Below are 12656 nucleotides of genomic sequence, written 5' to 3' on the forward strand. Positions count from 1 at the left end.
TTAAACTTCCACATCATTGCATTCTGTTTTTTATTCACAATTTGTACAGTGTCCCAACTTTTTTGGAATTGGGTTTGTATATGGATCTACTGTTACTTCTTCTACAGTCAAACATCTGGGTGTTATATTAGACAACAACATGTCTTTTGAAAATCATATTTCCCATGTTACAAAAACAGCATTCTTCCATCTTGCCAAGCTATTGCCGAGCCTCTGAAACATGTTACCTGTTCCTGATGCAGAAAGCTAGTTCATCGCGTTCATGACCTCTAGACTGGACTATTGTAATGCACTGCTAGGTGGTTGTCCTGCATCCTCAATAAACAAGCTACAGGTAGTCAAAATGCAGCTGACTAGAGTCCTTGAGTCAAGAAAATATGATCATAATACCCCAATTTTACAGTCTCTGCACTGGCTATACTACCTATTAAGTTCATTATCAGTTACAAAATGTACTTAACTTACTTATAAGGCCCATGGCCAAGCTAGCTCCTGCATACCTAACTGGTCTTCTACCACTACGCTTACTAATCCATCCAGCTCCCCTGCTGGTCAGAGCAAAAAACGCTGGACTTTTGATACAGTAGTACCTAGGATAGCAAAAGTCCAATGTAAAGGGGAGGTAGAGCTTTTTCGCATTTGGCTCCCAAACTCTGGAATAGCCTTCCTGATAATGTTCAGGGCTCAGACACTACTCTCTGTTTTAAATCTAGATTAAAAACACATCTCTTTTGGCCAAGCATTCAAATAATGCATCTCATAATTTTGGACTGCAGTTATATCTGATCAAATGCATTATTATTCTTAGCTTAAGCTAAACTAATTCATTTTTACTTGGCTGGAAAGAAAGCAGCTACGCTAATTATGTCTCTCTATTTGTTTCTCTGTTTCTGCCTATGGGATTTTAATAGTTTTAGTAGGTAATCTAGGATTTTACTACAAGCCCAGTCTGGATCCAGAATACCTGAGAAGAGATGATGAAAACCCTCAGAGGACCTCAGATGATGCCAACCCTGAAACAACATAAACTACCAAATTTTGCTACAAGTTTGATTGCAACATATAATCATTGCTGTTAAAATTGCTGTTGTGTTTCATCGTCTGTTAGATTACATCATTAACTGAATTGTACTGTACATTTCTGACATATGTACATCAATACAAAATAGACAACATAAATATATTGTAGAAACTTAATATTCTATAAACCTAATTTTCCAAAAATCTGCATTCAAGATTTGTATCTTGAGCAAAAGCGCTATACAAATAAACTTGAACTGAATTTAATCTAGTGATCTATGACATCATATGTATGTATGTATTGATTGATTGCCTCTTTTTGTGTCTATTTTGTTCAGTTTGTTTGGGATTTGTAGACACTTACATCAATGTTTTTATTAGATAGTATAATATTGTGATTAATTTTTAATGACATATAACATTAGACCCTTAGAGGGTAAGATGGGCCATCGAGATTTACACAAAAGGCCTAAGTGGGATATTTGTCATCAATGTTTATTAAATTCAAGTGGTTATTGAATAATAGTTATGTGTGCATTTCAAATAACATATGTTGGTAACACTTTTATTTTTTAAGGTGTCCTTGTTACATCGCAAGCATTAGAACCATTTCGATAATTATTTGTTCATCCTGAACTAGAAAATTATTCATTTCATTCATCATTTTCATTTATTTATTTATTTGTTCCGCCTTTATTTATTTATTTATTTATGTGCAGTATTACAATTAATATTACTCAGTACCTTAAATATATAAATACAATGCAAACAAGGACCCCTTAAAATAAAAGTGCAAACTCATGTTATTATTGAGTGAAATAATCATTTGAATTCACAGTTTGACATATTTTCAGTTAGGTATAGGAAATTTGAACATGCAAATATCCATATGCTCTAAATTTAAGTCATATATATATTATATATATAGATATATATATATCTATATATAATTATATAATATATTATATATATATATATATATATATATCTATATATATATTTTTTTTTTTTTATTTTTTTTTTGCTGCATGTAGCTTGGTTAGTTCATATTATTCACGAAATTGTCAAAAAGCACAATTTTAAAAAAAGTTGATTTATATTTACGTTAACCGTAACACTTTTAACATTGTACTACATATCAATAAAGTAATAAAAATTTATATTATGTCAAAATATAAACCAAGGGGTCAATCTTACCCCGTAATTGTGTGAATATTTTACATATTGTGCTATGACTAATAGCTAATATATTCCTTTTAGTTTTGCACATTGCTAACTCACGTGCTGGGAGCATCAATCATGCTAAACTTATATAGAAATATGTACAATTCTTAGAATTAAATGTATGTATCTCCCTATTACGCTTATCACCCATCACCAGGTTGCAATAATGGTACCTTCACGGTTTTCAAACACTTGCAACAAAATGCCATAGTAATTAGTTTTTTTTTTTTTTAATTTTTTTGTTTAAAATCAGTTTACTAAAAGCTCTGCAATCATCCAATGGTACATACTGACTTAAAGCGATGACCCATGGTTTTTATCGAAAGCACCGGGTTAGTTCTAGTCTTCTCAAAGGCTGAAAGAAATGTCATAAATTCTGGTTTCTAAACGTCTTTTGAATCACTATTGATTGGAGGTCATGATAGGCATAGGGTCATGTATGAATTCTGTGATTCCATAACCCTAATGAATGTTTCTTTCTCCTGTCCTTCTCATATATTTCCTCTGCCCTTAGGCTTCAAAATAAAGAACTTTTATGCCCACCGTAATATGGTCTTATGATGGACGTTAAGAAGATGTGTACGTGCTACCTTCCAAATTCCATTCTAAACGTTTCCGTTGATCGAGAGGGTAGAGCAAACGGGCCAGAGCAAAGCCAACAGTGTTGACTTCCCCATTTATCAAAGGCTCTCATTAACAGAGGCAATATTGATCTGCCAGCACTAAAGCCACTGGGAATCTGCATCGGTGACGTTTCTGTTCGGCACAGCAGTCACGCCCTCCCACCTCGCCTCGCCAACCAGCACCCTGCTCTAATTAGATGGAGTGAAAGTTGTCTGCCGCGGCACATCTAACACGAGCGAATGGAGCGATACGATGAACTCTGAAAGGAAGACCTCCTGTCTTTAATCAGGAGTCCAATGCTATTAGCTTGTGAAAAGGTCACATGGTGAAACGGATACATGTGCATGTCCTAGAACGCTCTGAGGGACCCCTAAAGGGCATTTGTCTGTTAAGTGTGCTGGAAAAAAAAAAAAAAACTGTAATGTCTGGTTCCAAACTTTTGGCACTATAATGCAACAATACTGAGTAATGACATATTTATTGGAGCACCGGTTATTGTAGAGTTGCAGTTTGTAAAAAAAAAAAAAAACAAAAACTATTAAATAGATATAAAAAATGCTTAAAATTCCCGTTATGCTCGTCAATGTGCCAAATTCAATGTTTTAATTACAAAGCAACTAGGATTGGTTGACTTTTTAGACCAGACCTCTTCTGCAGATCTTTGGGCCAGTTTACTAACAGGGTTCAACTCCATCAGGTGCTTTTTGACGGGAAAAACAAAAAAAAAAAAAAAAAAATGTTTTGCATAGTTTTATCCAAGGCTTACTATTTGAAATACATTTTTACTTTTTATTGGTATAAAATAGAATCCATGAGGATCATACATGGACCAAAATAAAGAAAACAGTCTTAACTAACGCAGAGAAAGCTAAACTTATCTAAAACAGTTATTTAAAGAAAAAAAAAAAAAGAAAAAAGGGGGGGATTGAGAAAAATTCATATTAACAAACTGTTGTCTTTAATTTTTTAGTAACACTGGGAACAGAAACAGATTGTGGAGCTCTATTTTTAGTTAAATACTGCTTATTAACATCCATGTCACTAGTACTTTAATTTGGGATTAGTAACACTTTGGGCGGGGGGGGGTGGCGTCTGCAAAGTGCAATTATGACAGTAAGCACCATGAAATTTTATTTTTATCGTGATACATTAATACATTTCACCAAAACCAAAGTTGTAACCATATATATAAATATATATAGATACATAATAGTATATACTATATACTAGATACACTACATTAGATAGATCATATAGATATATCATATCAGAAATCATTTCGACAAAAACTCCTTGTGTGTCTGCATGTATGATTCCTTAGACAGTGTCTAGGTACAAACACGTTAAATTGTTGAGCCATATGGCCATAAAACAAATGGCCGTCCTTGCTGTTCCAGGCTTTACACTGCATGGATATTACAATACCATTACTGCTAAATTCAGGGCATCATCTTGTTTTCTTGCACCAAATGTGGTTTGTCAATATTTGCTCTCTTTTGTTCCTAAACAATCACCGTTTACAGGTAACATTTTGACAATCACCCATATCCAACAGGAGGTCGTGTTTAGATCAGCCCTCCTTGTTTCTGAGCCAATTAACAAGCAGCGGTCACTAACATGCTGCTGTTGATAAACCGGCAACTCCAACAACAATGACCTTGAGGTTATTATCCTTCGAGTCAGTATCCCTTCAGTATATATATATATATATATATATATATATATATATATATATCATATTCGAGAAATCCCAATTTGAAACACCTCCTTTGTGTGTCTGCATGTATGATTCAGCAGACAGTTTCTAGGTACAACCACGTTAAATTGTTGAGCCAATGGCCATAAAAAATGTGCCAGTCTTTGCCTGTCTCAGGCTAACTGCATGATATTACAATATCATTCACTGACAATTCAGGGCATTATCTTGTTTCTTGCACCAAATTGTGTGTCAATCATTTGCTCTCATTTTGTTCCTAAACAATAACCTTTACCAGGTTAAAATTTTGCAATCACCCATATCAAACAGGAGTCTTGTTCTGACAGCACTTACTTTTCTGAGCCAAACAAGCAGCGGTCACTAACATGCTGCTGTGACAACACGGCAACTCCAACAACACATGACCTTGAGGTTATTTTTCCGTCGAGTCAGTCTCCCTTCAGCTGCACATCTGGGGAATTTCAGGAGGGAAAACAAGATGGCTTTAGATTTCTAGAATCTTTAAAAGGTCACACATTCAAACAAATGCCAGCAATGCCAAGTCTTTTCCCACAAGAAATAGCGATCTGGCAAACACAGAGTCAGACTGCATGCAGAGAGACATTTTTATGATGGAAAAGGTTTTATTATGAGTTTGGCCTTTAATTAAATACTTTGGATTGATTATTGTGTGAAAGCCAAACAGAAAGAAAGCAGTTTAAATGGCATTTCCAATCATTTCAGGTCTGAAGCATAAGTGAATAACTTCTTAATAGTTTTTTTGACATTCCTTAGTCTATAAGACCGATGCTATTTACCCTTCCATTCTGCCGTCTTATCGTGGCCCAGAACGCTCTTTTACTAAACAGGTTGTTTCTCGTAAACTCCTCATTGGCTTTTTTGATGACTGGAAAACTTAAAAAAAAAAAAAAAAAATGTTTGCATAGTTATTCCAAGCCTTCTTATTTGAAGTACTTTTACTTTTAATTGTATAAAATAGAATCATGAGGATCATACATGGGACCAAAATAAAGGAAGAACCTCATTTCGTTAACTAAGACAAAAAAAGACATAACATCGTAAACAGTATATATAAAGAAAAAAAAAAAGAAAAAAGGGGGTCGAGAGAATTGATAACAAATTCATAATTAACATACCTGTCCTTGTCCTTTTAATTTTTTTAGTAACACTTGGGTCAGAAAAACAGATTTGGGGAGCTCTAGTTTTTAGTTAAATACTTGCTTATTTAACATCCAATCACTAGTACATTGTGATTATTAATACTTTTGGGCGGGGGGGGGGTGTCTGCAAAGTAGCAATTGTACAGCGTAAAGAAACGAAATTTTAGTTTATCTTGCATCACATTATACATTTCACCCACAACCAAAGTTGTAAACCATATATATATTTAAATATATAGTATTATATATAATATATATAATATATATATATATATAATATATTATATATATATATATATATCATATTCAGAAATCAATTTCGAAACACCTCCTTTGTGTGTCTGCATGTATTGATTCAGCTTAGACAGTTTTCTAGGTGACAACACGTAAATTGTTGAGCCAATGGCACAAAAAAAATGTGCCAGTCTTTTGCCTGTCTCAGGCTTACACTGCATGATATTTACAATACCATTCACTGACAATTCAGGGCATTATCTTGTTTCTCTTCACCAAATTGGGTGGTCAATCATTTTGCTCTCATTTTGTTCCTAAACAATAACCTTTACCAGGTTAAATTTTGCAATCACCCATATCAAAACAGGAGTCTTGTTCTGACAGCACTTACTTTTCTGAGCCAACAAGCAGCGGGTCACTAAACATGCTGCTGTGACAACACGGCAACTCCAACAACACATGACCTTGAGGTTATTTTTCCGTCGAGTCAGTCTCCCTTCAGCTGCACATCTGGGGAATTTCAGGAGGGAAAACAAGATGGCTTTTAGATTTCTAGAATCTTTAAAAAAGGTCACACATTCAAACAAAATGCCAGCAATGCCAAGTCTTTTCCTTCCACAAGAAATAGCGATCTGGCAAACACAGAGTCAGACTGCATGCAGAGAGACATTTTTATGATGGAAAAGGTTTTAATTAGTATGAGTGGGGGCCTTTAATTAAATACTTTGGATTGATTATTGTGTGAAAGCCAAACAGAAAGAAAGCAGAGCAACGTTTCCTCACTTGTAGTAACAACCTTTTTTAAATGGCATTTCCAATCATTTCAGGTATGACATCTTCCTTTATATATATATATATATATATATATATATATATATATATACATACTACATACATATTTGGGTGGGCGTTATGCAAATCTTCCCACATAGTGACGTAGAGATGTGGGGGCATGGTAGAACGAGCCTTTTTAGGGTGGTGTGGTTGACCCTTAACTTTTATAAAGAATATCTCTTTTGATTTGAGACTTTAGTCTTTGCAACTTTACAGATCTTCCTTATGCACCACAAGCTTGTAACACTCCAAAGAGAAAGGAAAAATTTTAATCGCATCATATGACCCCTTTGAATAAAACTTTACTTCAAAGTACAAAAAAAAAAAAAAAAAAAAAAACCTAAAGAACGCTAAAGAATGAATGCTGTATCAGATGCAGGTATTCACACTCGCTCAGTCCATCTCTTTCTCATAATACTCTACATAATACATCAAAACTATAAACTAATACAATAAGTTTTCAATGAAGCAACTCAATATTCCTTCATTACTAGTTCTAAAGTAACATTTTGGAATTAGTAACGGAGGCTTGGCGTCAACTTTTAAACTGTCAACTTGAGATTTGAATCCATGTTCGAAGTAAGGAAGTATTTTGAACAAAAGAGGGTTTTTAAAAACACTCCGTTGTTGTTCCTTATGTATTTACACAATCATGTCGTCGAACTGTTGTATACATGCAATATCACACTCATAGCTGTGCAATATGCCTGTATATTAGAATGATGTGAACCATATCGCACTTTCGCACATTAACAGTGTGCAAACAAAATCTGTTAGACTCCATAAACAGATTAGTACCCATTATCTGTGTAAATCAGGCTCTTATCACATATGTAGCAGATACCGGAAAGGACTGAAATGTCTGTTCCAGATGTTTAAAAAAAAAAGGCCTATCATTAGATTGATGTTGTTCCCATTACAAAAGGGCATCTTTGTTGTTTGCACTGGCAAATTTGAAGCATTCAACCCTTGACTTCTGGTTGACAGAAAATGCTTTGTAAATTCTCTGGGCGTGACATTTAATACTGAGGTTAGCACAATGTAAAGGTGGCCCCAGCAACTTCAAAGAAAGGTTGACTTCAGCCAAGCGTCACAACCTGCAAACCAGTCCATTGCCTTCAGGGTTTCATTTCCTACACTGTGCAAGCATGGCCTTCTGAATTTTAACTCAGTCAGCATTTTTTAATTTTTTTTTATTTTTTTTTTAAAAAATTTATGTGCATTGACTCATTTCTGATGCATTGTTCCGGTGATTTTGATGTAGTTTCACCAACACATCACATCTGGGATGTCTACTGAGTTTCCTGGAGAATATTTCACATTAGAAATGTTAGTTGGTTGACAGTACGTTGGTCTTGTTTTTAATCTTATCAACCTCTACCTACATGTTTGCAAAACTCCAAAAACATATCTATACATACAGTCCGCTGCAGTGTTCTGCTGTAATGAACACCAGAGGCAGTAAAACATCAACAATTGTTGTTCCTTTTCACACAAACAGAAGGTAAAATAATAATAATCCTTGCACAATACTATGTTATGATTTCAAAACACATTTAACATAGTGCATGATTTAAAACTTGTTCCCAAATAACAAATTTAGGTTATGAAAACATTGTGGGAACATTGTTTTGAAATGTTTCTAAAACGTTTAAATGTCCAGTTTTCTCATTGAGATTATAATGTTATTTAACTGTTACACAATTGTTTCCCACATCATTCAAATAAGATTATTTTTACCTAAAATATAACGTAATTTGAACATTTACTTCTTATATTCTAAGAATGTTAAAATGTCCATTTTGTCAAGATTAGAATGTTTTTAAAGGTTACAAAAACATTTCTTAAAATGTTCTACTAACATTGTATGTATTTCAAATATAATGCTATTGAATGAATTAGGAATTTTAAAATGTTCAGTTTTCTTGTCCTGATTAGAACATTATTTAAAGGATACAAAAATGCTACAAATATCATCAAACGGATGTAGTGGAATGCTGATCACTAGACATTTTCTCCCAAGATATGAGAATGTATATCAAATATTAATGAAGTTCATTAATTTTGTATGGAACGATCATTTCATAGATAGATCATTCCAAGAATGATTTGTCCTTACATTTATATAACGTTCACAAAACTTTAAATAAAGTTGTAAGAACGTTCCCTGTTATCTGGGTTTCTGCAGTGAGTTAAAAAAAAATGTTTTAACAATTTTCAAATTTCAAAATTCTGACTTTTTGTATTTTAATTCTTTCCTTTTCCTCACAGTTTTGAGAAAACAACCACAACTGCAAGATTTAAACTCAAAATTGGGAGATATAAACTCAGAATAGCACACAGTTGAGAAAAATATGGCTAAAGTATTATATAAACTCGAAATTGTGATAAAAAAAAAAAAGAAAATTATTGTATATAAAAAAAGTGTGTACACAAAACGTGTGACAGAACTATATACAAATGTACATAGAATTAAAAAATCTGTGAAAACCCAGTGTGAAAAAAAGAAAAAGAAATGATAGATACAATTATTTTAAACAGGGCTTACATATAGGCCCTACATGTAAAATAACATAGGGAGCATATCTTTAGTTGACAGGTCAGATGATAGTTGGTCAGGGCTGCATTTCCCAAAAGCAGCATAAGCTTAAGTTGACCATACAGTAGCTCCATTGGCTTCAGAGTAATACTTTTGGGAAATGCAGCCGAAGTTAGCTGTTGATTAGTCTTTGATTCATACTACAAAAATAGCTTTATTTGTGTCCATCATAAATATGTGAATGTGATGACCATTAAATATGACAATATTTTGCCTGTGTTGTTTTATTACAGTACTCTTGTAGATGTATTAAAAAAAATACCATCCTTATTTATTTTTTAATGGTTTGTTTGTGTTGGTGTAGAAGACAGAGTATCTCTCTGAGCTGCGTTGAGTTTTGTTCATGCCGTCTTCAACAGTGACCTGCACAAGCCTCAAAGATGTATGTGAACGTGTGAGATAGAACAGAATTTCCACTTCCCGGTTCTCTTTATGGCCCGTGTTTTGCAGAAGGTAAATGAGGCCTGCAATGCAACATTTTTGAAGTCATCATTCTAGCTCTGGTTGGAGCCTGGAATTAATTCAGGCAAAAAGTCCTGTTGCTTTTCACCAACTTCATGTTAGTAATGGGCTATTTTGTCAACATAATGCAGCAGCAAATGGAGTGCGGTAATGACTGCATTTGCTGATTGAAATGGAAAATGAAAGGTGGATATAGGGGTTCTTTGCCCAGACCCATTTGAGGTAAGGCCTCCCAGCAAATGGTCTGTGCACTCATTTTTCCCAACATGGATCAAAAGGACCGGACGGAGGGGCCGAGAAACCATTGCATTAGGTTTTGTTGTGTTGTTTTTTCTGTCTCCATCATCGTATTTCAATGTTGAACTCGTCAGGATTTTATAAGCTGGGTTAATTGTCTAACTACTCTTATGGAAGAGTAAATATCTAACTAATGAGTGTGAGGACAAAATAGGAACCATATATATAGAACAAAAGCAGTTAAGTGGCAAAAGTACCAAAAATAAGAATTTAAATTGTACTATTTAACTTAAAAGCAAAGTAGTGAACAAATGTGGAAATACTTCATTTAATATCTGAGAACTTCAGAAATAAATGAAGATTTTTTTTTCACAAAACTTGCAATTTTCTCTGGCTGTTTGGATGTAATAAAACACCCTCAGATAGTAGAAAACATGCTGCTCATATTTGCATTTTTTTTTCTGTCACTGGCAGTAATTGTGACCTTGAATCAGGATTAGGCATACAGTAAAGTAAAGTCTTCGGATTTATTCACATGTGTAAAAATGGGCTGAGAATTGAGCAAATCATTATAGTCTGGCTCAGAATAAGACATGAATAATGTGTTTTTTCTGAAGATTAAGGAAGAATGCAAGATTTCCTTACCTCACAACTGGTCATCGCAAGCAAAAATGCTACAAAATGCACATCATATTTTGTGGTAACACTAGATTAGGGAACACATATTCGGTATTTACAAAGATATTTCAGTCAGTAAGCTAATTTACAGCGTATTAGTAGTTAGTTATGTAAAAATGATTAAAATATGGTCAGTATGCTAGTAATAACATGCTAATAAACAACCACTTTATAGTGAACAGTGTTCCATATTCTAAAGGGTTACCAATTTTTTTATTTTATTTATTTATTTATTTTTTAATCAGCAGTCCAAAATGAGTAAAAAAAACATTTTGGATTCCATTCAGCAAATGTGATGCAGGGTGGTGTATGCTATCGATTTAATGTGCTGTTCAATGTCCTTTGAGAATCTGTATTTTTAAAAGTCAGTTATTGCATTGGTTTATTCCTCAGGCAAATTGGCATCCATTTTGCACCAGATGAAAATACATGCTATAAACTGTAATCAAACTTTTAAGATTTCTAAAATGTTATTTAAAAATGCTAGTCATTGTTTTTCTTTTTTTTAATAAATAAAATTTGTGATAGAGTAGTGCATTGGCCAGGACAATAAATAATTAAATATTTTAATTAATTAATGCATCAATCAATAATGTTTCCACTAGGATGGCCATCAGAAATGTTTCCTCTCAATTATGTCGCCATCATATCCATTATGTCAAAAAATAAAATAAAATAATTCAATTCAATTCAATTCAAGTTTATTTGTATAGCGCTTTTTACGATACAAACCATTACAAAGCAACTTTACAGAAAATTAAGTTTCTACAATATTTAGTAGTAGCTTATCAGTGGTGACTGTCAGTTCATGAAAATAATGAAATCATTATCTAGTTAGATATTTCTGTTCTTTTATTATTTGTTTTTATAAATATTTAGCAGAATTAAATTTCAGAATGTATTTATCACTCAAATCAAGTCATATCAAATCTGTCAAACAAGGTGAATTTTTCTCTTTCTTGAAAGATCTTGTTTGAGCCTTGTATGATCTCCACTGTGATCTGATCTAAACAGCATTAAGAGAAGAAGAAGAGAGAGAGAAAAAAAGCATGACATAAGAGCTGACATGTCTCACAGGGCAGAGAAATAAGTGTGTCTGGCTCTGTTGGCCCGCAGTTGAACAGGTGTTGATTGATGGCAGAGCTGAGACGTCATGCCTCACAAAGCTTGTCAAGACTTTAAGCTGAAAATTGCCTTTTCCAAACAACTCTGGAGTTGAGAGGCTGCTAGGAGGGTTGAACATGTGCAATGCTGCGTATGCCCGATATATAAAACTGCATTAAATTGAAATTGATTGCTGTGATGCGCTGCTGGGATATGATAATTTCTAATACAAGGAAATTATCAGCGTGTGTCTGTTTGCTTAAATTGATGAATTCAGTCATTGAACCCATCCATATTATCTACCCCTCACACAGTGCAAGAGAAGATGTTGACTATGAATATGAATAAAACTGCAACTGTAAATGTTTGCACTAATTCTTTAAAAATATGCGTAGTACAGAGTAATTAACACTTTGTGTTCAAATCATGCCTGTTATCACTCATAACCATATTCTCGCCAGTCAAATCCTACAAGTGGCATTTTTTTTTTTTTTTTCCAAATCAACAACAACATCAACATTTCCTTGCAAGTTCACATTTAGTTTCTTGCTAAAATCTCCCTTTAATTAAACTCATGTAATAATAGAACAGAATGTGCTGTGCAATTGTACATCTCTTTTACGGTTGAGAATGCATTTCCATGTGAAATATGTGCGCAAAAAAATAACAGAATGTGAAAAAAGATTGCATTCATTCATTCATTCATTCATTCATTCATACTATTCTTTGATTAATAGTAAGTTCAAAAGAAAAGTTTTTATTC

Source organism: Cyprinus carpio, chromosome B5 (assembly GCF_018340385.1).
Source record: "Cyprinus carpio isolate SPL01 chromosome B5, ASM1834038v1, whole genome shotgun sequence".
Classification (NCBI taxonomy): Eukaryota; Metazoa; Chordata; class Actinopteri; order Cypriniformes; family Cyprinidae; genus Cyprinus; species Cyprinus carpio.